The sequence below is a fragment of the Balearica regulorum genome, chromosome 14 (assembly GCF_011004875.1).
Source record: "Balearica regulorum gibbericeps isolate bBalReg1 chromosome 14, bBalReg1.pri, whole genome shotgun sequence".
Classification (NCBI taxonomy): domain Eukaryota; kingdom Metazoa; phylum Chordata; class Aves; order Gruiformes; family Gruidae; genus Balearica; species Balearica regulorum.
Window position 1 is genome coordinate 21,918,585 of NC_046197.1, and position 26,771 is coordinate 21,945,355.

Consider the following 26,771-nt stretch of genomic DNA (forward strand, 5'->3'; position numbering starts at 1 on the left):
GTGTCCGTCTCTGGACCGAGCAGGTGAGCGGAGAGCCACGGTGCGTCTGAGGAGGGGGGGGTGGTGGTGTTGCGGGCGAGGTTGGTGTTGGCTGGTGCAATGCTGACTGACGGCACTGCTTTGATGGTTTTTTGTTTGTTTTTACTGTAGATGATGAAGAGGCACCGGGCAAGTGCCAGAACGTCCCAGTTAGCCCATGTGCGATGCGCACGTTGTTTGTCGTGGATGGTTCGAGATTCCCCGGCCCTCTGCAAGCTAAGTTGAGGGACCGTGGCCGGGGAGAGAGCGGGCTGAGGAGGGGGCAAGTTTGGGGGTTGCAGGGGAGGGGTTTTATGGTTAGCGCAGGGGAGAGGGCTGTCTGGGAGGAGTCCCATTTGGGTAGGCAAAGGGAGCGGGTTGCTCGTCAGCACGATGCTAGACTGGGCAGGGCAGTTCCAGCCTGTGTTTGCAGTGTTGTGTGTCTTCTTGTGTGTGTCTTAGCCCTTCCTCAGGTTTCAATGCCCTTTTTGCGCTCAAGGGGCAAAGCGTGCTTCTCGGTTGCCATCCCTAGGCTCTCGGATGCCTTCACTCATCGGTGTAGCACCAGTCGGGTGCTTCTTTGTTCGCCTAGCAAGCTTATGGCGTGGATCATTCTTGCATCTCAGAAGCTTCTGGCAGGTCCTGTTTCTGCAGCCTAGTCCTAAGCTGCATCGGGAGCTCTGCTCTCCAGCTGTCCGTTCTCAGGGACTGGGGCTTCTTCCCTGCATCCTTACGTTCTTAAGGTCTTGAAGACAGGCTTCTTGCTGCATCTATCATCTCGGTTTTGACCATACCTTCTTATAACGGGGCCATCTCCGTCCATTCTTTTCTGGTGTTGCCACGGAGCTTGCTCGCCTGGGCGTCGTGCCCTGTAGGTTGCCTTGCTCAGCAGCCTCTCTGGTCTGGGCATCCTTCTTCTCGCTGAGAGTTTTCTCTCACTTGTGAGTCGTGTTGTTGAGTTCCGTGTAATCTTGGTCCCTGTATGTGTGTCTTGGGTGTGGAGCTGCCCTGCCCAGGGTTGTTGAGTCCAGGATTAGGTGGAATAGCAATAAGAGTGTACAGTTAGTGTGTCAGTATGGCCAGTCTGGAATTGTTAGGCTCTCATTCAGCATCTGGCTGACTTGTTCCCTTATTTGGGGTTTTTTCAGATGCAGAGAGGGAAGATGCGCACCAAAGAGCAGCATGGGAGGGGAGCAGACCGCCGTAAGAAGGTGGGTCGGCCAGTGGAGTCAGAGGGAAGATGTGGCTTGTGCCTATATGACTACATTCAGATTTTTTTATTTTGAAGGTGCGAAGCTGGATACGGACCCCGTAGGACACGGACACGGGAGGTGACTCGGGCCAGGTGAGCAGCGACTAGCGGGCTGAAGTACAGCAGTTATTTTTCAGGCGTTGCATTGCTGTTTAAGATACAGGTATCTTTTGTTTGTGTTTTCCAGGTGGGGCGCAAGGACGGCAGCCCAAAATGACGGAGGCCAGGCGAGCGAGCGGCCGAGGTCAAGGAGCGGGAGGTAGGAATCGTTGCAGGTAAGCCACAGTTTTGGGCAGCGTCTCAGGGTGTGCCTCTTGCTCTGTGTTTGGTGGTTGTTTTTTTTTTGCAGGTTGCACAGGGAGCCTCGGAGGGGCGAAGCCACGTGCCGAGGAGCGGTCCGAGAAGGTGAGGCGCTTGTCAGTGTCTAACAGCGCAGTAGTATACGGCAACTAGTTTGAGCGTTTCCTTCTGGTTTTGCAGGCGCTGTGCGGCCACCCCTTTGGAACGGGACGCCCACTTGAGGTGAGCCGGAGGAACGGCGAGGGTGATCGTGGGAGCGGTGACTTCTCACAAATATAGGAGTAATTTTGTGTCTCTTGGCGTCTTAGGTGCCACAAGCGAGGACAGCCGCTGTGTCCGTCTCTGGACCGAGCAGGTGAGTGGAAACTCACGGTGCTTCTGAGGGAGGTGTTGTGGGAGAGGTCGGTGTCGACCGTTGCGATGCTGACTGACGGCACTGTTTTGTTTGGACATGTGTTTACTGTAGGTGAAGAGGGTCCAGACAACTGCAGGAACATCCCAGTTAGCTGATGCATGATGTGCGTGGTGTTTATCGTGGATCGATTCAGATCCTCAGCCGTCTGAAAGCTACGTTGAGGGACTGTGGCCAGGGAGGGAGTGGGCTGAGGAGGGGGCAAGTTCAGGGGTTGCAGGGGAGATGTTTTGCCGTTAGCGTAGGAGCAAGAGCTGTCTGGGAGCAGGCCCCTTGGGCGGCCAAAGGGAGCGGGTTACTTGCCAACACAATACTAGGCTGTGCTGGGCAGGGCAGTTCCAGCCTGTGTCTGTGGTATGTTTGTTGTGTGTCTTGTCTTGTGTGTCTTAGCCTTTCCTCTGGTCTCAACACCCTCTTTGCGCTCAAGGGGCACGGCATGCTTCTCGAGAGCCATCCCTAGAGTCTCAAATGCCTGTACTCGTGGGCATAGTGCCAATCAGGTGCTGCTTTTCTTGCATAGCAAGCTCACATAAGCGGATCGGTCTTGTGTCTTGAAGTTTCCAGTGGGTCCTTTTTGCAGCCTCATCGGGCTCTGCTCTCCAGCCATCCCTTTTCAGGGACTGGGGCTTCTTCCCTGCATCCTTACATTCGTAGGTCTTGAGGATCGGCTTCTTCACGCATCTGCCATCTCGGTTTCGACAGTAACTTCTTATAATGGGCCATCACAGTCCATTCTTTTCTGCGGTTGCCATAGAACGTCCCTGTCAGGGCATTGTGCCCTATGGGTGGTCTTGCTCAGCAGCCTCTCTGGTCTGGGAGTCCTTCTTGCTGAGAGTTTTCTCTCATCTTTGAGTCGCGTTGTTTGCGTTCTGTGTAGCGTTGGTCTCTGTGTGTGTGTTGGGCGTGGAGCTCCTCTGCCCGGGGGTGTCGAGTCAGGGTTAGGTGGAATAGCAATAAGAGTGTGTGGCTAGTAGGTTGATATGCCCAGACCGCTTGGGCAAAAGTTGTGTAGTCGCCTCAGATCAAGTAGCCGTTGGCAGGCTGCATGGAGCGTCATTTCCATAGTGTTCTGTGGAGATGACTACAGGAGCCGCCTGGGAGGGGGTGTTTGCGGGGGGTGAAAGCAGATGGACTCTCACAGATGTCAAAGGCCTGTCTGTGTGGGGCTTAAGGTTTGGGGGTGTTTTTTAATGGCGGTCTGTAATTGGGCTCTGGATGGTATTCCTAAATGGGAATAAGAGCTCTGGAATTGTTCAGCTATCACTCAGCATCCAGGTGACTTGTTTAGTAATTTGGGGTTCTCTTTTTTTTTGTCAGACGTAGACAGACAAGATACGCACCAAAGAGCGGCAGAGGAGGCGAGCGGAGCGCCGTAAGAACGTGGGTCGGCCGGTGGTGTCGGAGGGAAGATGTGGCTGGTGGCTCTATGACTACATTCAGATTTGTGTATACGGCTTTCTTTATTCTGAAGGTGTGAAGCAATGAGCGAGGCAGCACATCAGTGCTGGAGCTGACTCGGGCCAGGTGAGCAGCGACTAGTGGGCTGAAGTAGCAGTTATTTTTCAGGTGTAGCATTGCTGGCTCAGTTAAAGGTATCCTTTTGTGTTTTCCAGGTGGGGCGCAAGCATCAGCCTGGCAATGTGTAAATGGCGGAGGGGGCAAGGATGATCAGCAGAGGTAAAGGAATGGAAGAAGGGAAGCGCTGTGGGCAGGCTGTGGTTTTGGGCACTTGTGGGATGCCGGACTTGTCCAGGCTTGTTGGTGCCAAATATAGGGCCATTATGAGCCAGCAGAAGGGGCCCTGGGGGAGTCCAGCTTGGGCAAGAGCAGGGATTGAGCAACTTGCTCATCTTGTACTGATAAGCAATGGACCTGAACAGGGGCAGGAGATGAGCAATTTGTTCATCTTAACAGATGTGGCGCCTGACGGGTCTGCTCCTCAATTAACTAACTGACGCCTGGGGTGAGGGGGAGCCTTCACAGCTCGATATTACTTTGGTAAAATTAAACAGACCACCGCTCCTCTACACTGAACACCTTTGTTCTCTGCCACTTCCCCTGCCCCAGCCCAGATCAACTGCACAACAAGCTTTGTTAAGGGCCAATCAGCACACAATACCTGGCTTAGTCCCACCTCACCAAAAGTATAAATCTGGCATTTAGAATCCTCTTTTTTTGAGGATGAGAACTCCAACTATCCGGACAGGTTGATGGGCCTGGATCTCTCTCTCTCCTCCCCAAGCAGGGACGCCTCTTTGGTAAGACTTGCACCTCCAGTTATGTCAGATGTTACCCTCGGGAAAAACTATCATTAACAAAAGCACTGAACTATTAACTTGAGCTCAAAATTGTTGCAGTAAGTGCATTTATCAATGGCAGTTCTGAACTTTTTATATCTGTCGCCTCAATATATTACCTATTTTCTTTTCAACTTTGCAAAACTGTTTCAGTGAAAGTCCTTAGTGGGGCTCTGACAGGCAAATGTTGACTCTGACAAGTGGCTACACACATAATCCTTTAGACATAAACCGTTGACCAAGCTTGGGACTAAGACTAGACCTGGCTGCACCTAGGCTCCTCTCTGAGAAGGAGTTTAGAAAGCCAGGGAGTCCTTCTCTGAACCTCAGGACTCAACGGGAGGGCCTCCCTCAGCCACGCATCAGACTTTGTACCCTTTTATGTGACAGCACTCTCTCGGCATGTGCTTTTTGCTTTGTGTTTGGTAGGTGCCACTGGGAGCCTTGGAGGGGTGAAACCGCATGCCGATGAGCAGTCAGAGAAGGTGAAGCGGTTGTCAGTGTCTAAAAGCAGAGCACTGTATGGCACCTAGTTTAAGCATTTGCTTCTGGTTTAGCAGGTGCTGCGTGGCCACGTTTGGAACTGGGTGCCGGTTTGAGATGAGCTGGAAGAGTAGCGAGGGTGATCATGGGAGCGGTGACTTCTCAGAAACGTAGGAGTAATTTTGTCTCTCTTGGCGTCTTAGGTGCCACAAGCGATGACAGCCACAATGTGTGTCTCTGGAATGAGCCGGTGAGTGGAAAGCCACAGTGCTTCTGAGGAGGGGGGGTTGTTGTAGGAGAGCTTGGTGTTGACTGGTGCAATGGTGACTGATGTCACTGTTTTGTTCTGTGTTTAGTTTTTTTAACTGTAGGTGAAGAGGAACCTGGTGACTGCAGGATCGTGCCAGTTAGCTGATGTGTGGTGTATATGTCTTATGATGGAGGTTGTTCCAGATCCCTCGCCCTCTGAAAGCTAAGTTGAGGGACCGCAGCTGCGGAGGGAGTGGGATGAGAACGGGATGAGGTTGGGAGTTGCAGGGCAGGGGTTTTATAGTTTAGTGTAGGGGAGAGGGCTGACTGGGAGCAGTCTCTTTTGGGCGGGCAAAGGGAGCGGGTTACTTCTTGGCACCATGCTAGACTGTGCTGGGCAGGGCAGCTGCAGCCTATGTCTGTGGTATGTTTGTTGTATATCTTGTCTTGTGTGTCTTAGCCCTTCCTCAGGTCTCGATGCCCTCTTTGAGTTCAAGGGGCACAGCATGCTTCTCGGGCACCATCGCTAGGGTCTCGAATGCCTCTACTCATTGGCCTAGTGGCAATCGGGTGCTTCTTTGATTGCATAGCAAGCTTTACAGCACAGATAGATCTTGTTTCTCAGAAGCTTTTGGTGGGTCCTCATTTTGCAGCATAGTGCCAGGCTGTGTCAGGAGCTCCGATGCATTTTCAGCCATCCATTTTCAGGGACTGGGGCTTCCTCCCTGCATTCTTATGTTCTTAGGTCTCGAAGACTAGCTTCTTGACACATCTGCCATCTTGGTTTTGACCATAACTTCTTATAATGGGCCATTACAGTCCATTCTTTTCTGGGGTTGCCATAGAGCTGCCTCGCCTGGGCATTGCGCCCTGTAGGTCATCTTGCTCGGCAGCATCTCTACTCCAGGAGTCCTCATTCTTGCTTAGAGTTTTCTCTCATCCTTGAGTCATGTTGTTTATAGCGTCGGTCTGTGTGTGTGCGTGTTTTGGTGTGGAACTGCTCTGCCCGGGGGTGTCAAGTCAGGGTTAGGTGGAATAGCTGTAAGAGTGCATAGCTTGTACATTGATATGCCCAGACTGTTTGGGCAAAGGCTGTGTAGTCACCTCGCATGGAGTAGCTGTCAGCAGGCTGAGCGTAATTTCCATAGCATTCTGTGGAGATGACTACAGGAGCTGTGTGGGAGGGGGTGTTTATGGGTAGTGAAAGCCGATTGACTCTCAAAGGTGCCAAAGGCCTGTCTGTGGGGCTTAAGGTTTGGGGTTTTTTTTATCTTCTAATGGCAGTGTATAGTTGGACTGTAGATGCTATTCCCAAATGCAAAGGATCTTTGGAATTGTTCAGCCATTGCTCTGCATCCTGGTGACTTCTTGTTTTGGTTTAGCCCCAGCCAGCAGCAGAGCACCATGCAGCTGCTCACTTCCCCTCCTGCTCTTCCTTCTCCTTCCCCTCCCCACCTCCATCTGTGGGATGGGGAGGAGAATGGGCAAGACAAAGGCAAAACCTCCTGGGTTGAGATAAGGACAGTTTATAGGGACAGCAAAGGCAGAGGGAAATAACAGCAGTTTTTAACAGAATAGACACTCCTGGTGACACAATGCAGTTTCTCACCCAAGAACCGTGTAACTCAAACCGCGTGCTGAGATCTGTCTGCAGTCCGGACCATCCCACTGTCCCTGACCCACATGCCCTGGAGCCACACTGCCCCTCCCCAACTAGCCCCCCTTTTATACTGAGTGTGATGTCACATGGTATGAAATACCCCCTTTGGCTGGTTTGGGTCACCTGTCCTGGCTGTGTCCCATCCCAGCTTCTGGTGAAAATTAACTGTATCTTGGCTGAACCTGTGACACTCATTTAATAGGTGTTTGGCTGTTGGAGTTTTTTTACCTGTGGGAGGGACAAGATGCACAGTCCTGACAATTTTTCACAAGTGTAACAGTAATTTTGAGTTTCTTGGTGTCTTAAGTATCACAATTGGAGTGCAAAGCAGGGATATGAATCTGCGTGCCCTTGAAAGGGGAGCCTTGCCCAGCAATTGAGGTGCACAGCAGTGAAAGGTACCCATGCACCTCTTTTTGTGGTATCCCAGCCAGATAATTGGGGCACAAAGTAGGGAAATGTGCCTGTGTGCCCCTTTCCCAGGTGCCCCAGCCAGAAATTGGGGCACATCAGCTCAAAATCAAGATGCTGTCACAAACATAGGTTTTGTTACATGGCTTTAATTTAGTAGCAATCAGGACTTACTAATATTTTTGAGATAGAAAACAATATTAGCTCACATAATTATTAATAGCCCTTAAACATCAGCCAGTTTAACTATGCTTTTCAATAGAATTTATAACAATCAAAATAGCAAGTTAGTTAAAGATTCAAGAGGGGAAAGGGTGACCAGAAACTTACAGCAGGGTTGTGTGCACCGATGGGGGTTAAATCCAATCACATGTACAGACAGGCTGACAAACAATCCTGGATTGTTACACGCATGCAGACAGGCAAATAGTTCTTAACCAAACTGTGCATGCACACAACATGTGGAGCTTAACCTATGATTAAAATTTCCTTTTTCATGAGTTTCACGAGATGCTCGCTTCTATGTGCTGGCATGCATCAATGGGTGGTCAGCGACCCCTGCAAAATCAGGCCTTTGAGGCCTTGCAGAACCACGGATGGATGATCTTTGAATCCGCTTGAAATATCCTCTGTGAGATATCCCAGCTCAGGGGAAATCCTGGGTCACACAGCCCACTGCCATCACAGAGAACTTGAAGGTCTCACTTTTGGATCACAAGATGATCATGAGAGCAGGGCAGTGAGTGGGTGTGTCACTCCCCCTATCATGCACCAGCCTCCAGGAACATCCAAAGATATGATGGACTGCTAAAGACTACTCTGAGAGCAATGGGTGGTGGGACCATCAAACATTAGGATACACACCTAGCAAAGGCCACCTGGTTAGTCAATGCCAGGGGATCTGTCAATCGAGCTGGCCCTGCCCAATCAAAACTTCCATATACTGTAGAAAGAGATAAAGTCCCCATAGTGCATGTGAAGAATATGTTTGGGAAGACACATCTGGGTTAGCCCTGCTTTGGACAAAAGCTAACCTGTATGTGGGACTGCTTTTGCTCGGGGATCTCAGTGCACTTGGTGGGTGATGCAGAAGGATGGGGAAGTCCAGTGTGTACCTCAAGGGGATCTGACCCAAACCAGCCAATAAATTAGATTGCAATATGTGAATTGCTAAATAACTGCTGTTGTAGGTCATCGCTACTACAATTGCTATATGCTCTATCAATAGTATTACCACAAGAATCACCCAAATTAATGAAGGATGAACTTTGATGAAACTGAGCAAAGCGCACCGATGATAGAACTAGAACTGACTTCAGCAACCGGTGCCCAGCACCTTCCTCAAAATCAACACTTTCAAGGCGCAGACCATGAGCATGGACTGCACCAGCTACACCAGCCGTGCACTCGGGAAGCAGCTGCAACAATCCGACGGTATACAGCATCGCTCCTGCCCTGAGAGCCTGTTATGGCAGATGGAGCCCGAAGTCATGGACTAAATGAACGCAATGTACATTTTAGAGGGATGGCCCATAGCCTAAGGGAATGATGTCTGTGTGTCTAATTTTTACATATATTATAAATATATATTATTATATATTATATTTTATATAGATATAAGAAAAAGAGAGGGGAAAGTGGTGGTAAATAACTGGAAGTATAAGATAAGGGCAGGCTGTAGATGGTATAGAGTGAAGGGTGAGGATAATATCTGGTTTTGGCTGGGATAGAGTTAAACTTCACCAGAAGCTGGGATGGGACACAGACAGGACAGGCACCCCAAACTAGCCAAAGGGGTATTACATGTCATAAGCTGTCAGGCTCAGTATAAAAGGGGGCTACATGAGAGGGGCAGCACACCTCCTGGATGGTCTGAGTGTGCAGCTCTCATGGGAGAGGACCTTCATGGGCTCCAGCTGTGTGCTGGGGCTGGGCAGCCCTGGTGGGTCCAAGGAGGATAGGACTTGGCTGCAGATGGGGAAGGGGCAGGACAGCTCTTTCTTTAGCTACTGAGGATGGGGCTGGCCCTGCTGTGCTAAGGGTTCTAGCTGGGGAGGGGGTTGCCTATGCTTGCCTAGCCTCAGGAGCTCACCTAGGAGAGAAACAAAGGGGCTGTCACAGGCAGCTGCCTCCGACAAGGAACAGCATGTCCCTACAGCAAGGAAGGATCCCTCCCAGCATTTCCCAACAACGGTCTACCATCAACACACAGCACCAGGAGTTTGGTGTCTCAGTCAGCCACGTGCATGAGCTGCAGTGCATCCGGGAAGCCTGGTGGGAGAGGAGCATCGAAGTACCCGCCACCTGCTCCCAGGTGGGTAGGGGTCAGGTAGCCAGCACTGCAGAGGAGGAAATGCCACCAGTTGCCAGCAGCACACTGTCATGCATTCTGGTGGTGACCGGTGGTCACTGTGGAGAGGAAATGCACAGTAGATGTATGTAGCACAGCAGCTGAACGATGCGGTGGGATGGTGTTCTGGTGCGGCCTGGCTGGTGCTGTTGGACCTACCCCTCAACAACTGTATCCTGCAGCAGGGTGTAAAGGGGGAGAAAAAGGGAGAAAACAGAAACAGTTAGAGAGGGGAGTGGGCAGAAACAGGGGAAACAGGAAAATTGGAAGGAAAACAGGGAAAAAGAAAAAAATGAGGGTGGAAGAGAAAAAATGAGGATTTTAGGTAAGGTAAGGCACAGTTTGGGGCAAGAAAGGCAAAATGGTAAAATACAGAGTCTGTGAAAAGGGGGGAAAAAAACCCTAGGTAAACTGGAGGAAAAATGTGGAAGGACACAGGACAAAACCAGGCACAATGGGGAAAATGGATCAGTAGGGGAATGGGGGGCAGTTATGGGGCACTTGGGTGGTAGGTGTGGGGTGACTGGGAGATAGGGTCAGATATGGGGCAGCGGGGGCACTTGCGGGTCAGGCCCTTGACATGGGTCAGACCCGGAGTTCCTGGAGGCGCTGACAGAGCGGCTGAGGCTGGTGTTTCCGGTGAGGGGGGATGATAGGTACGTCCCAACCACTGAACACAGCAGTAGGGCCCCACACTGCCCACCCCCTGTCCCAGTACTCCCAGGACGATGCCCAGCCTGATCCCAGTATGGGATGTAGTATTAAAGAGCAGGCATTCTTTATTACAGCACCGGATGCGCAGGGGATAGCTCCACCTATCATGCCTACCTTAAAACACAAGTTCAGCCTTTATATACCTTAAAGATGTGAATATTCATATCTTTTCTGAGAAGTCTCCACCTATCTACTACATTTACATAACACAGGCATTGCAAAAATGCACTACACACACATGGGCGTCTCAGGTGGTCATCAGCAGTCATTTGGGGGGGTTAGCCCCCTGCTCCTTTTTCCCTTTTATGGTCACGAGTCTCAAAGACAATTTCTTCTGCTTGGATGTTTCCCAACTCTGTTGTCAGGCCAAGCTGTTCTTCCTTATAGACCCAGTTGGGGCAATCCTGCCAGGATGGTTCTCTTGTCAAGGTTAGGATGTCTTCTCCACACATGTTAATCGCTCATAGGCCTTGTTAAATTCAAAGCTGATCGTTGCTCGGTAAAAGAATTTCTTGGTATTTCCCCCCTTTGAGACTTCCAAAGTAAGATCGCTTTGGGACTTTCACCTAGATGGCATAATTTTGATATTATCTTTTTCAACTGTCAGGTACACACAATTGGGTACAACACCACATGATCAAGGGTAAATATTGAATCATGATACAACACAATATACACAACTACAGCTATGATTACTACAAATAATTCCTTCAGCCCGGTTAGGTTTGGTAGCCGTGAGGTTAACCCATTCCACCACGAGCGGGAAGGCTCCTTTTGCTTTTGCCACTCTTCCACTGGCCTCTCAATCAAACTGATTCCTTTCTGTTGGGTCTCAATACCACATTCTTGTCCTATAAGAGCACAAATTTCTCCTTGACTAGCAAACAGATAATCTAGGGCCATGCAATTTTGTAGACTCACCATTCCATTTTGGGCCATTTCATAAGATGTAAAAGGGAACTCTTTTCCTCCCAACATTATCCGCAAGCATATCTAACAATTTGCCACATTAGACTCTTTAGCCAATTGTATTTTCATCTCCTCATAAAGGTTGTTGCGATTTGTCCCCCTGGTTAGCCGAACAGTTAGTAACATCGTGGCTATTCCAACCAAACCACGCACAGCTTACTAGCTAATTTTCATTTCGATTTTTGAATTTTCTTATTCGGAGACCTTCTTTATCCGACGAGCTGACCTTCCATTGAGGTTCTTTTGGCTCTGATGCTCGTTTTACTCGAGTATAATCGATTGAGGACTCCTTCCCTGCAACTAACAGCAGTAAAAGTAGTTAATATCACTTGATAAGGTCCTTTCCATCTTCGCTGAAGGGGTTCCTCATTCCAGACCTTGATATCGACCCAATGCCAAGGCTGGTAAGGATGAACCTGTGTATCCAAACCCAGAGGTGAGGTAAGAGGTGTTACATGTATCTGTGAAACAAGGAAACAATCTTTCCCATTTTCATCACGTATTCTTTTAAATCCCAGTTTCCCAATATATGAGCCAAATTTTGAAGGATTTCAGCCACAAAGCAGGGATCCCTATCAGAGGACATTCCTATCGGTACTCCAAATCTGGGAATTATTTCTTTCATTAATACCTTTACCGCTTCTCTAGCCTTGTCGGTGCTACAGGGAAAAGCCTGCGGCCATCCAGAAAAGGCATCCGCTACCACCAATAAATATCGGCAACCATTTTGACGGGGCAATTCAGGAAAAAAAACCCCAACTATTTGCCAGTCATCCTCTGGACTATTCCCTTTTCTAATGACTCCCATAGGTGGCCATCTAAAATTTTGCCTGATATCACAGCCTACGCTTGGGAAGGTTAATGTGTTTATTAGGGACAATCAAAAAGATGCCCCCCCCCACCCCCTTAGCTGCTTCCTTAGCTGCCCGATCCACCAACCTGTTTCCCACATTGATTTTGGTATTTCTACAGCGATAAGCCTTACAGCGTGTCACTGCGACCTCTGCCGGTAACCGGACGCTCTCTAAGAGCTTTACAATAGTTTCCCCATATGTAATGGGGGACCCTCGAACTGACAATAGACCTCTCTTTCCAAATAGCTCCATGAGCATACTCCACTCCAAAGGCATACTTGGAGTCTATCCAAATAATTACTCGCTTTCCTTGAGAGAGCATTAATGCCCTTTCAAGTGCCACTAATTCCACCTTCTGTGCTGAGGTGTTAGGTAGAAGAGCCTTTGCTTTAATCGCCTTTTCCTGAAAAACCACCGCATAACCTGCCAACCGTCTTCCGTCTTCCACGTAGCTGCTTCCATCCGTATATAGTTTGCAATCAGGGCGTTCAAGCGCGGTATCCTTCAGGTCCTCTCGGCTAGAGTAGACCCGTTCGATTGTTCGCAAACAGTCCCGTTCTATTTGCCTGCTATTTTCCAAAGAGATGGATAGAAATAATACAGGATTAAGCATAGATGTTACCTTTAAGTTCACCTCTTCCATCTCCAGTAAGATGGCTCGATATTTCATCGTTCTGCTCGGCAATAACCAGCGATTTCCTTTTTGCTCCAGTACCGCCGTCACCGTACGGGGCACCTACGCGGTCATCCGTCGCCCCATAGCAAACTTCCCGGTCTCTCGAATCAGCGATATCGTCGCCGCTACGGCCCGGAGGCAGGACGACCAGCCTTTACTCACATTGTCCAGCTGTTTCGAGAAGTATCCCGCCGGTCTCTTCCAGGATCCCTAATGTTGGGCGAGGACTCCCAGAGCCAGGTGAAACCTTTCACAAACAAACAATTCAAAAGGTTTAGTCAGATTTGGTAGTCCTAGAGCCGGGGCCATCATTAAGGTTCTTTTAAGCAACTCAAAGGCTCGACGACACCGCGGGGTCCAGACCAAGCTGTCTCCCGATACTTTCAATGCCTCGTAAAGAGGTTGTAACCCGCACCACCCCGCCATTCCCAAAAAAGCCCGCAGTTCCCTTTTCAAAGTCAGTTCCAGTATTTGACGTATAGCTTCTTTCCTCTCCGTCCCCAGGCTCTGCAAACCTTGGGAAATAGCAAACCCTAAATATAATACTTGTTGTTTTACTAGTTGAGCCTTCTTTTTAGATGCTCGATACCCTGCTCATCCCAAGAAATTTAAAGGGCTTATAGCGATTTCTATATACTTATCAGGTGACTTGGCCACAATTCACACATCATCCACATATTGCAGCGAAGTAGTCTTCATTATGTTGCTTCCATTCTCCTAACTCTTTGGCTAATTGATTCCCAAACAGAGCAGGCTGTTTTTAAACCCCTGGGGAAGAATCATCCGAGCCCGTTGATTTTTTTTTTTGCCCTGTTGTGCGGCTTTCCCATTCGAAGGCAAACAGCTCCCGACTCCCCTTGTCCAAGACTATGCAAAATAAAGCATCCTTTAAGTCCAGAACTGTAAACCTGTAAGTCCAGAACTGTAAACCATGTGTCTGTTTCTTTAATTGTCTACAATTTGATTGACAGCTCTCAGGCCTCGTACCGGACAGTACTCATTTGAATGAGGTTTCTTTACCGGCAGGATCGGAGCGTTAAACGCTGACTGGCATTCAACCAATAGCCCGAATGTTTTAAAATTATTTATTAACATCTCTAATCCTACTCTAGCCTCTAACCGTAAAGGGTATAGTTTCTGCCTTACCGGTTTAGCTCCCGGCTTCAACCGAATCTTTACCGGTTCCGCAGCTCACAACCTTCCCGCAATTCCACTGGCCCGTACCAATGGGATTACCGCATTCTCTATTTCCCGCGGGATTTCCATTTCAACCGGATCCTGTAACGTATAAACTTGAGCATCTAAAGATTTAGATTCAGGTATCTTTACACAGATCCTTCTTCTGTCGAAAGTTATTTATGCTCCAACTTTGGTGAGGAGCTCTCTTCCCAGCAAGGGAACGGGGCACTGTGGCATATATAAAAACTGATGGGTTACTTGCTGTTTCCCAGTAATAAAATCTAGCGATTGAAGGAATGTTCTCTTTTCTTTTTTTCCCTGTAGCACCAACAACAACCACATGCTCTTAGCTTAGTTTTCCTTTATAAGTATTAATTACTGAGTAGGCCGCTCCGGTATCTACCAGAAAATCTGTTTCCTCATTCCCCAATGTTATTGTGACCGAGGGTTCCGTTGGGGCTTCTTTTGAGACTTCCCCCGGTCCACATCATTGATCAGTATCTCCATCTAGGGTAAGAAGCTTGGCGGTATTTGAGCCTGTTCTGGCCTCAGTCCGGACTCTCCACCTCTCCCTCGGAGGGCATCCTCTTTTCCAGCGTCCCTCCCCTCCGCAAATTGCACGCCGATTCGGACCCAACCGAGCGGACGCTCCTCTTACCGTTCCTCGGTAACCCCTTCTTGTGCCTCCCCTCCTCTATAGGCTCCTCCAGGAGCCCCTGCTAATCAGTCTCCCATCTCTTAGATTTTCCCTTTGAGCCTGTCGTGTCTCCTTTTCTTTCTCCCTATCATTAAAAACCGTCTACGCTACCTCTAACATCTTTCCCAAATCCCTGGAGTCTGCCCCTTCTAATTTTTGAGGTTTCTTTTTTTATATCTGGGGCCAATTGTCCCATAAAGATAGAAGCCAGTTGGACAGCCTCTTCCGGTTTTTCACGGTTCAGCTTAGTATATTTCCCGGCAGTGACTTTTAACCGCTCCGTGAAGGCGGACGGGGATTCATTTGCCTGTTGCTTAACCTCATATAATTGGGACCAGCCGATCGCTCTTGGCATATCACACCTTACACCAAATAGTATCCATCTCTGATACCTTGCTAAAAGCCCCCCCCGGGTCCGGCCGGTTGGGATCCCACCCTGGGTCAACGGTAGGAAAATTCTACCGTTCCCTGCAAATCACCGTTAGCACGTGCCCCTTCTAACCTGTTTCCGGGCAGTGTTTAATACCATCTTTTTCTCAGTTTCAACTAACAACGTGTCCGTTCTAACCTGCACGTCATTGCAATCAGGGTCATGAGTTCTAATTATGATTTCAAACACCTTGGCCACCCTTTCTGGGTCTTCCCTGTAAGTACCCGCCATTTCTTTCCAGGATCTTAGCTCTGTTATTGAAAACAGCACTTTAACTGTTATTAGCCCGTTCTTTCCGACTCCTTGCCCGAGAGGAGCACGAATAACCCCCTTTGTCTCTTCCCGTCTCCCCCGCGTTCTTCCGGCAATCGAGCTAAACCCTTCCGCCCCACCGAATCGTCCTCGTTCACGACTACCGCCTCCCGTTCCTCTTGCGCTTCTAACTTCACCGTCCTGTCAATGACCGCTTCCTCTTCCTCCTCTTATGCTATTGTCATCATCATTTCTCATCCACAGGGTTCTCCTCTCTCCTATATCCGTCAAGGGGCAACCATTAACTCCAAATCATCCTCTTCCTCTCTTTCACATTTCAAGCACCTTTTTCCAATGCTACAGGCTGAGCAACATTTGTTCGAATTCCCGCTCCACCCCACATACAATGGTCAACAATTGTTACAATATTCCACAGGCTGCCTCCGAGCGAGAGGATCTCCCCGCACCTTTCTCCAATATTTCAATATACATCCTAGAGGAGATTTTTTTAGAATCCCCCGTTCCGCCGAGGGTTTATTAGCTGTTATAAAATAGTACGAAACGTAACGCAACAACACTAAAGCAATAATTTAACACAAAATAACAAGATGAAAGCACAAAAGCAATGATTTAACACAAAATAACGGGAAGTCGGGGACCCGAACCCCTCATACCAGCGGGACTCTAACCCACCTCTTCCAAACCCGGGCGTCCTTCAGACTTTCATCCAATACGATCGAATCCTTCCCTTAGGCATCTTTATAGGCCAACCTCGCGAGGCTTTCGCCACGCCTTACGGGCGGGCAACCTTTACCGTCCCTTACTTTAATGTCCCTTAAAGAAAAGTATGCCTTTACCTTCCCCAGTAAAGCTCTTGCTCGGAGCTCTTCGGTCCGGGGATTGGAGGTTCTCCCTGAGAATCCCTCGGTGCCGGCCGGAGGTCCTACAATCCCGCGGATCCGTCCGGGTCACCAGAAACCGTTACCGAAACACCGGAAAAGAACTCCTTAACGCTAATGTAGTATTAAAGAGCAGGCATTCTCTATTACGGTGCCGGATGCACGGGGGATAGCTCCGCCTATCGTGCCTACCTTAAAACAAAAGTTCATCCTTTATATACCTTAAAGATGTGAATATTCATACATTTTCCAAGAAGTCTCCGTCTAGCTACTGCCTTTACACGACGCTGGCATCGCAAAACTACGCCACGCACGCGCGGGGGTCTCGGGCGGCCGTCGGCGGTCTTTTGGGGGGGGGGGGTTAGCCCCCCGCTCCTTTTTCCCTTTTATGGTCACGAGTCTCGAGGACAATTTCTTCTCCTTGAATGTTTCCTAACTCTGTCGTCCGGCCAAGCCGTTCTTCCTTATCGACCCTGTTTGGGCAATCCCACCAGGATGGTTCTCTTCTCAAGGTTAGCATGTCTTCTCCATACACATTAATTGCTCATAGGCCTTCTTAAATTCAAAGCTAATCGTCGCTCGGTAAAAGAATTTCTCAACGCTACGGGTGCATACGGGCTCCCTCGGGCATCCAAGGGTGGATAGAGGATCCCACGGGCTCCCTTAGGCACATAAGGGTGCATAGAGACTTCCACGGGCCTCTACAGGGGTACGTGGGCTCCCACAGGCTTACGCAGGTTCCCACAGGCTCTCACAGTCCGCCGCAGCCTCTCCCAGGTTCACGCGTGATCCCACGGGCTCTCGCAAGCTCCCACGGGTGCACGCAGGCTCCCTCGGGCACCCCAGGGTGCAGAGAGGCTCCCACAGGCCTCTACAGGGGCATACGGGCTTTCACAGGCTCCCACAGGCTTAAATGGGTTCCCGCAGATGCACGTGGCCTCCCACGGGTTCTCGAGGGTGCATACGGGCTCTCACAAGTTCCCACGGGAGCAGCAAGGTTCCTAGAAGCGCACAAGGGCTCCCACGTACTCCCGCAGGCTCCCACGGGTTCGGACGTGCTCCCACGCCTTCCCACAGAGGCTCACGGTCTCTTTCCTGCATCCCGTCTCATAAAATTTTTGCTCCATGTCTACTCTTATCAATATGTCTTTCCCTGTTTTTTAATAGTTTCCTGTCTGTCCTGTAACCCATCGCTTCTAAATTTTCTTTCTCTGGCTATTTTTTATCCAGTTTACCATCTTCCTGGTTTTTAATCTTTTCCTTTATTTCCTCAATCTTGTTGCTTTTAAGACTTTTTTCTACATCTGCTTTTAGCTAGTTCCTGTCTCTATTTTTTATTGCTTTCTTGTCTGTCGGGTACTCCCTGAATTTTACAATTTTCTTTATATGTGTCCATTTATTTAGCTTCTTGTCCTTATTTTTTAATTTTTCCTCCTTTAATGCCTTCATTTTTCAACTTTTTTTCCACGCCTACTTTTATCTAGTTTTGTCCCCCTATTTTTAAATCTTTTTCTCCTCTCCCTTGTACCCTTTTGCCTTTTAAATTTTCTTTCCACATCTACTTTTATCAAGCTGTCTACCCCTATTATTACTACTTTCTTCCTTGTCACGTACCCTGTTGGTTTTTAAGTTTTCTTTGTGTCTTTTGTTTTTTTCTCCTCTCCATTCATCCCGAGGCTTTAGAGGGTCTCCTCAGCACGCTCTTACCTCTGGAACGTAATTCATAGCCCTCTCGGTCTGTCAGGACGTGTCCTCGGGTCATCCCTTTTCCTTAGAGCGGTCTTTTTGTCCTCTCCTCCATCTCTCTTGCCTCCAATGGGTCAGCGTCTTCCTCGTGACATCCGTACCCTGTTCAAATCCCCTCCCGCGTCCTTTTGCGCCCTCGAGCCGCCTTTTGGGGTTTTTTTGTGCCCTTCAGAGCGCTCCCGCGTTACTCTTTGCAGTTTAGGATGTACTCTGTTCGGCTCCCGGCCCCCCGACGGCATCTGCGCTTTGTCGAAATCCTCTTCGGAGTTCCACGTCGTTATCTCTGCGGCTTCTTTGATCTCTCGGGCTCCTTCGGGACTCTTCCGCTCCCTTTGCCGAGCCCTCGCGAGACATCCCCTACACCCCGGAGCCCCGTTTTAGCTCGGGAGGGCGCTTTGCCCCCCTCTTTTCCCCTCAGAGCCCTTCCCGAGTCCGCACCCGTTACCCCGGTTCTCTCATCCGTGCCGCGCGTTCCCGTTCCGTCCCCCGAGGGCATCCGTGCTTTATTCGATTCCCTTTTGAGCTCATCACGGCCCCAAAACTTCTTCAGTCTTTCCAGCCCCTTCGGGACCTCTCTAATCTCTGCGACGATGCTTCTCGTTCCTTCGGAACCTTTTCCGAAGCCATCTTTTTGCTCCAGAGCAGTCTTTTTGTTTTCTGTCTTATAGTATGTTTCTACTTGTCTCCCGGTACCCCAAAGATGTCTATTTTTGGTTCAGATTGCCCCTCGAGTTTTCCAGAGAAGGCGACAGCCTTTGTCCATTTCTATCGACACAGCTCCCATAGCGTTATTTGATGCGTCTTACAATTTATTTTAGTTCTAGCTACTTATATGTTCATTAGGCCGCTTCATAGAGCTTCTGATATGTTTTTTGTATTTCCATGATTTTTTTGGTGTCCTTTGGGACACATCTAATTCTGTTAAGGGAGTCAGTCGGAGAGACCGACGAGGTTACTCGAGTCATCAATGATTTACAGTAAATAATTTACTTTGCAACCGGAAATATTTTTAAGAAGGGATTCTTACGGGATTTATTTCTGCTTTGTCATTCGGCCTCATCCACAACGTAGATTCAGTAGAAGTTAGATGGCACGCGTCACCTCGCTAGAGGCGACGCGTAACCCCGTAGCATCGTGAGTTTTTTACGGGAAACTAAAGCGTGTAATTTTCAGTATTGCTATTGCATTTAACAAACCGCTTTCCCGTATAGTTTGGTACGACACTTATCTTTTTCTATCTATGCCCCGGAAAAATTAAGTTTAATTACCTACCCGTTGCTGATGCAAAAGATGAAGCTGGGATAAAAGAGAAGGTATCCTCATTTCCAATAAGGATCGCTTTCTCCAGCTGCTTCCTCTGGCCCTCTTTAAGCCTTCTGGTGGTCGGCCCCTCCCCTTTCCCAGGGGATGGTGGGAAGGGCGGTGGGCGGGGCCCGGGGTATATGAGCCACAGGTCTGTGCTAGGGAGCTCATTCAGCTCCTGGGCTTCTTTGGTGTCAGCGGTCTGCTATTCCTTTGGCCGATGGCAGTTTTTGAGTTGGTTCAGCTGTTTGTTTTGTTGTTTAGGGAAGCGGCGGTATCTGAGGTAAGAGCTTCAGGAATAGTTGAGGTTAAGCGGGATATAGAGAAGATAACACACCTGTATGCAGCTTTGGGGATTTTTTCCAAGGTAATAATTGTGTATTGAGCATTCAGGGGTTTGCGCTTGAGACTTAATGCTATGTAACTTTTTTTAATCTCGGTTCATTGTATTTTACTGGAATTTCTGATTGTGTTGGAGGTGGAACCTTGGCTTTTTCATGAGCTTTGCTGTTTACCGTGTAAGTTGACGATGTCATCTCTCTTAATAAGACCGATAGTGAGATCATCTAGCAGACTTTAGAGCGAACATCTTGTATGCATCTATTGATGGAGTTCTAGTATGTCTCGGGAAAGCAGCAAGAACATAAGGCACGGCATATTTCAGGGTGCAGGACAGCGTTTCCCGGTCATCTATGGACTACCACGTCATTTCTAGAACCTGTACAGCTTGTGGCAGGCCCCTCACAGATTATAAGTATCAGGACTGTACTTATTTTGCGGTCCTGTGGCAGAGCCCAGACTTTGCAGGAAAACAGAAGAGAGGACTTGCCTGCAGAACGCAGGGAACAGCTCAGAAGAGCAGCTCTCGAGGAGCTGTTAGAAGGAGTGGGGTTCCTTCCCTGGGACTTCAGGAGGAAAAAAAAAGGGTTTCTAAAGTTTTGGGACTGGAGGATGGTTGGGAAAGGGAGGAGGCTTCATCAGCCCTTCTCAGGTCAGCTTTGCGGTTGGATTTGGATGTCGATGAGGTCTGTTCTGTTTTAGTCTCTCTGCAGCTGACAGGAGGTACGACGGTCCCGAGATGCGCCGTAAACCATCCGTTCCTTCGCGTCGGAATATGCGGGGCCGACCATCAGAAGAGTCTCATCTTGTCGATTGAGGAGTGTATCAAAATAAACCCTCCTGAACTCTCTGCTTTTCTGTGCCTCTTACTGCAATTGTCTGCAGCACAGGCTCGAGTGACTGTATTTGCTGGAATTTCTTGGAGAGGAGGATGTGTATTACCCGTGCTCATTTAAAAAACAACCAATCAAAAACAAAACCCCAAAAAAACCTGCGGCCAGAGGTCTTTTTCTTATTGCAGTCCTGACATGCAAGCTTTTTCTACTTTCTAGTTTTGCCTTAAGCACGTGGCGAGGCTTGCTCTAGTATCGGTCACGGCAGTTATGTTTTCTTGTTTGTATTTTTCTATTGTGTTTTTAGCACCGGTTTCTGTAGTTGCAAGGTGCCCGTTTTGGATCTTTGAGACGCCGTGTCGCGATCGTCACGCTTTTGCCATCGGCCGACCGCCTCTGTGATGTCCTAAAGGGCTTTGTAGGTAAGGAGGTAGTTTGCGTCACTCGCGACCCGAGCTTCGACGCGGCGGCCTGTAAGCGCTAGAGACGGCGAGGGGGGACGGCCGAGGTAAAGGAACGAAAGATGGGAATCGGTGCGGACAGGCCACGGTTTTGGGCAGCACCTTGACACGTGGCTTTCGCTTTGGTGGTTTTCAGGTGCCGTAAGCGGCCTCGGAGGGGCAAAGCCGTATCCCGGTAAGCGGTCCGAGAAGGCGAGCCGGTCGTCGGCAGGGCCGCCGTCCCAGAGCGGGAAATGATGGCCGCTCAGATAAGCGTTTCTCTTTGGTTTTTCAGGTGCCACGCTGGCTGTTTTTGGAATTGGATGAGGATTTGAGGTGAGCTGCAGCGGTAGCAAGGAGGAGAACAGGACCGGTGACTTCTCCAAGAGTAACAGTACTTTTGTGTCTCTTGGCATCTTAGGACCACAAGCGACGATGGCTACAGGGTCCATCTCCAGAAGGTAAAGGGGAGCGGAACGCCACGGCCCTTCTGAGGAGGGGCGGTATCGTGGGAGAGGTTGGCGTCGACCGGTGCCGTGGCTTACCGACGGCACTGCTTGTTTATGGGGTAACTTTATGGAGATGATGAAGCAGAACCAGGTGACTGCAGGACATCCCAGTTAGCTGGTGTACGGTAGGTGTGTATTTGAGGATGGTTTCACATCCCTGACTCTCTGAAAGCTAACTTGAGGGACTGGGGCCGGGGAGTGTCTGGGAGGAAGGGACAAGGTAGGAAGTTGCAGGGGCGGGGGTGAGGGAGTGAAGGCATTTAAAGTTAGTGTAGAGGAGAGAGCTGTCTGGGATGAGGAGGGGGCAAGTCTGGGGGTTGCAGGGGAGGGCTTTTATGGTAAGCGTAGGGGAGAGGGCTGTCTGGGAGCAGTCCCTTTTGGGCAGGCCGAGGGACCGGGTTACTCATCAGCACCGTGCTAGACTGTGCCGGGCAGGGCAGCTCCAGCCTGCGTCTGAGTTGTCGTGTATCTTGTCTTGTGTGTCTTAGCCCTTCCTCGGGTCTCAATGCTCTCTTTGAGCTCAAGGGGCACGGCGTGCTTCTCGGGTGCCATCCCTAGGCTTTGTAATACCTCTACTCATCGGCGTAGCGCCAATCGGGCGCTTCTTTTCTTGTGCGGCAAGCTTATGGCATGGATCGATCTTCCATTATGGAAGTTTCTGCTGGGTCCCCTTCTTGCAGCCTCTTTCCAGGCTGCATCAGGAGATTTGACACACTTTCAGCCATCCCTTTTCAGGGACCGGGGCTTCTTCCCTGCATCCTGATGTTCGTAGGTCTTGAGGATCAGCTTCTTGCGCATCCATCATCTCGGTTTGGACAGTAACTTCTTATAATGGGCCATTACAGTCCATTCTTTTCTGAGGTTGCCATAGAGCTTCCTCGCCTGGGCGTTGCGCCCTGTCGGTCATCTTGCTCGACGTCGTCTCTGGTCCGGGAGTCCTTCTCGCTGAGAGTTTTCTCTCATCTTTGAGTCACGTTGTTTGTTGCATTCTCTGTAGCCTTGGTCTGTGTGTGTGTGTGTTGGGTGTGGAGCTGCTCTGCCCGGGGGTGTCGAGTCAGGGTTAGGCGGAATAGCCGTAAGAGCGTGCGGTCGGTACGTCGCTATGCCCAGACTGCTTGGTGCAAAGGTTGTGTAGTCGCCTCGGATCGAGTAGCCGTCAGCAGGCTGTGTGGAGCGGCGTTTCCATAGTGTGCTGTGGAGATGACTACGGGAGCTGCCTGGGAGGGGGAGTTCTGGGGTAGTGAAAGCCGATTGACTCTCAAAGGTGTCAAAGGCCTGTCTGTAGGGCACTTAATGTTTGGGGGTGTTTTTTAATGGCAGTCTGTAGTTGAGCTCTGGGTGGTATTCTTAAATGGGAACAAGAGATCTGGAATTGTTCAGCTATTGCTTGGCATCCGGGTGACTTGTTTAGTCATTTGGTGGGGTTTTTTGTCAGATGCGGACAGACAAGATGCGCACCAAAGAGCGGCAGAGGAGGCGAGCGGAGCGCCGTAAGGAGGTGGGTCAGCCAGAGGTGTCGGAGGGAAGATGTGGCTGTATGACAACATTACAATTTGTGTATGTGGCTTTTATTATTGTGAAGGTGTGAAGCAACGAGTGAAGCAGCATATCGGTGCTGGTGCTGGTGGTGAGATGGATGAATAGCGAGAGCTATTGTGGGAGCAGTGACTTCTGAAACGTAGGAGTAATTTTGTGTCTCTCGGTGTCTTAGGTGCCACGAGGGATGAAAGCCGCAGGGTCCGTCTCTCGACCGAGCAGGTGAGCGGAAAGACGTGGCTGTTTTGAGGAGGGGGGTGTTGAGGGCGAGGTTGATGTTGGCCAGTGCGATGCTGACTGGCACTGCTTTTTTGTGGGTTTTTTTTACTGTAGATGATGAAGAGGGTTCAGGCAACTGCAGGAACATCCCAGTTAGCCGATGTGCACGTTACTTGTCGTGGACGGTTCTGGATTGCCGGCCCTCTGAAAGCTAAGTTGAGGGACCGTGGCCGGGGAGGGAGCGGGCTGTGGAGGGGGCCAGTTTGGGGGTTGCAGGGGAGGGGTTTTATGGTTAGCGTAGGGGAGAGGCCTGTCTGGGAGCAGTCCCATTTGGGCAGCCAAAGGGAGCGGGTTACTTGTCAGCACCATGCTAGACTGGGCAGGGCAGTTCCAGCCTGTGTTTATGTTTGTGTGTCTTGTGTTGTGTGTCTTTAGCCCTTCCTTAGCTCTCAATGCCCCATTTGTGCTTGAGGGGCGTGGCACGCTTCCGGGGCACCATCCCTAGGCTCTCGAATGCCTGTATTCATCGGCGTAGTGCCAACGGGGCGCTTCTTTGCTTGCGTAGCAAGCTTACGGCGTGGATCGGTCTCGCATCTCGGAAGCTTCCGGCGGGTCTTCTTTTTGCAGCCTTGTCGCCGGCTGTATCGGGAGCTCTGCTCCTCAGCCATCCCTTTTCAGGGACTGGGGCTTTTTCCCTGCATCCTTATGTTTTTAGGTCTTGAAGACTGGCTTGCTGCATCCCTCACCTCGGTTTTGACAGTAACATCTTATAACAGGCCATCGCGGTCCATTCTTTTCTGGGGTTGCTATAGAGCTTCCTCGCCTAGGCGTTGCGCCCTGTCGGTCATCTCGCTCGACATTCGTCTCTGGTCCGGGAGTCCTCCTTCTCGCTGAGAGTTTTCTCTCAGCTTTGAGTCACATCATTTGTAGAGTTCTGTGTAGCGTTGGTCTCTGTGTGTGTGTGTTGGGCATGGAGCTGCTCTGCCTGGGGTTGTTGAGTCAGGGTTAGGTGGAATAGCAATAAGAGTGTACGGTTAGTATGTTGATATGCCTGGTCTGGAATGGTTTGGCTCTCACTCAGCATCTGGGTGACTTGTTTAAGAATTTGGTGTGGTTTTTTTCAGTTGCGGACAGAGAAGACGCGCACCAAAGAGCGGCAGAGGCGGCGAGCGGAGCGCCGCACGAAGGCGGGTCGGCCGGTGGTGTCGGAGGGAAGAGGTGGCTATATGGCTGCATTCTGATTTGTGTGTGGTTTTTATTTTGAAGGTGTGAAGCTGGATACGGACCCCGTAGGACACGGACATGGGATGTGACTCGAGCCATGCGAGCAGCGACTAGCGGGCTGAAGTACAGCAGTTATTTGTCAGGTGTTGCATCGCTGTTTAAGATGCAGGTATTCTTTGTTTGTGTTTTCTAGGTGGGGTGCAAGCGTGGCAGCCCGAAATGACGGAGGCTAGGTGAGCGAGCGGCTAAGGTAAGGGATGGGGAGGTAGGAATCTGTGCGGGCAGGCTGCGGTTTTGGGCACCGTCTCGGCACGTGCCTCTCTGCTTTGTTTTTGGCAGGTGCCGCTGGGAGCCTCGGAGGGGCGAAGCCGCGTGCCGAGGAGCGGTCCGAGAAGGTGAGGCATCTGTCGCTGTCTAATAGCACAGCACTATATGGCACCTAGTTTGAGCCTTTCCCTCTGGTTTTGCAGGTGCTGTGTGGCCACCCATTTGGAACCAGATGCCTGTTTGAGGTGAGCCGGAGGAACGGCGAGGGCGATTGTGGGCGCGGTAACTCCTCAGAAATGTAGGAGTAATTTTGTGTCTCTTGGCGTCTTAGGTGCCACAAGCGATGACAGCTGCAGGGTCCGTCTCTGGAACGAGCAGGTGAGCGGAAAGCCACGGCGCTTCTGAGGAGGGGGGATGTTGTGGGAGAGGTTGGCGTCGACCGGTGCGATGCTGACCGATGGCACCGTTTGGTCGTGTGTTCTGAGTTTTTTATTGTAGATGACGAAGAGGAAACTGGCGACTGCAGGAACGTCTCACGTAGCCGATGCGTGGCGTGCACCTTGTTGATTGCGGATGGTTCCGGATCCCTGGCCCTCTACAAGCTGAGTTGAGGGACCGGGGCTAGGGAGGGAGCGGGCTGTGGAGGGGGCCAGTTTGGGGGTTGCAGGGGAGGGGTTTTATGGTTAGCGTAGGGGAGAAGGCTGTTTGGGAGCTGCCCCCCTTGGGTGGGCAAACAGAGCGGGTTACTTGTCAGCACGATGCTAGCCTGCGCCGGGCAGGGCAGTTCCAGCCTGTGTTATGTCTGCGTGTCTTGTCTTGTGTGTCTTAGCCCTTCTTTAGCTCTCAGCACCCTCTTTGCGCTCGAGGGGCACGGCGTGCTTCTCGGGCGCCATCCCTAGGGTCTCGAATGCCCGTACTCGTCGGGGTAGTGCCGATCGGGCGCTTCTTTTCTTGCACAGCAAGCTTACGGTGCGGATCGGTGTTGCATCTCAGAAGTTTCCAGCGGATCCCCTCTTCTTGCAGCTTCTTCCCAGGCTGGGCCGGGACCTCCGCTCTCCAGCCATCCCTTTTCAGGGACCGGGGCTTCCTCCCCGCATCCTCGCGTTCTTAGGTCTCGAAGACCGCTTCTCGCGCATCCGTCATCTCGGTTTTGACCGTAACTTCTTATAACGGGCCATCGCAGTCCATTCTCTTCCGGGGTTGCCGTAGAGCTTCCTCGCCCGGGCGTCGCGCCCTGTCGGTCGTCTCGCTCGACATTCGTCTCTGGTCCGGGAGTCCTTCTTCTCGCTGAGAGTTTTCTCTCAGCTTTGAGTCACATCATTTGCAGAGTTCTGTGTAGCGTTGGTCTCTGTGTGTGTGTGTGTTGGGTGTGGAGCTGCTCTGCCCGGGGGTGTCGAGTCAGGGTTAGGTGGAGTAGCAATATGAGTGTATGGTTAGCATGTTGATATGCCCGGTCTGGAATGGTTTGGCTCTCACTCAGCCTCTGGGTGACTTGTTTAAGAATTTGGTGTGTTTTTTTTCAGTTGCGGACAGAGAAGACGCGCACCAAAGAGCGGCAGAGGCGGCGAGCGGAGTGCCGCACGAAGGCGGGTTGCCTGGTGGCGTCGGAGGTAAGAGGTGGCTGGTGGCTGTATGGCTACATTAAGATTTGTCTGGGGATTCTTGATTTTTTGAAGGCGTGAAGCTGGATATCAGCACGGGAGGTGACTCAGGCCAGGTGCGCAGTGACTAGTGGGCTGAAGTAGCAGTTATTTTTCAGGTGTCACACTGATGGCTAAGATGCAGGTATTCTTTCTTTGTGTTTTCTAGGTGGGGTGCAAGCATGGCAGCCCAAAATGACAGAGGCTAGGTGAGCAAGCGGCTGAGGTAAAGGAGCAGGAGATAGGAATCTGTGCGGGCAGGCTGCGGTTTTGGGTACTGTCTCAGCACGTGCCTTTTGCTTTGTTTTTGGCAGGTGCCGCAGGGAGCCTCGGAGGGGCGAAGCCGCGTGCCGAGGAGCGGTCCGAGAAGGTTAGACGCTCGTCAGTTTCTCGTACCAGAGCATTATATGGCAACTCATTTGAGCATTTCCCTCTGGTTTTGCAGGAGCTGTGTGGCCACTGTTGGAACTGGATATGCACTTGAGGTGAGCTGGAAAAACAGCGAGGGCGATCCTGGGAATGGTGACTTCCCACAAACATAGGAGTAATTTTGTGTCTCCTGTGTCTCTAGGTGCCACAGGTGATGACAGCTGCGGTGTCAGTCTCTGGAACGA

The 26,771-nt window shown here is 50.5% G+C and overlaps 1 long non-coding RNA gene across 2 annotated transcripts; it reads left to right on the plus strand.

Annotated features, from left to right (window-relative positions):
* On the plus strand, window positions 1–26,529 carry LOC142603873 (uncharacterized). 2 transcript variants are annotated; one of them, XR_012837769.1, is made up of 5 exons: window positions 1–23; window positions 1,167–1,229; window positions 1,307–1,363; window positions 1,458–1,514; window positions 26,472–26,529. It is a non-coding gene; the product is annotated as an uncharacterized LOC142603873 (long non-coding RNA). The 2 variants fall into 2 exon arrangements; XR_012837768.1 differs by lacking the exon at window positions 1–23 and having other exon boundaries at window positions 1,001–1,229.
* Window positions 26,530–26,771: the final 242 nt, after the last annotated feature.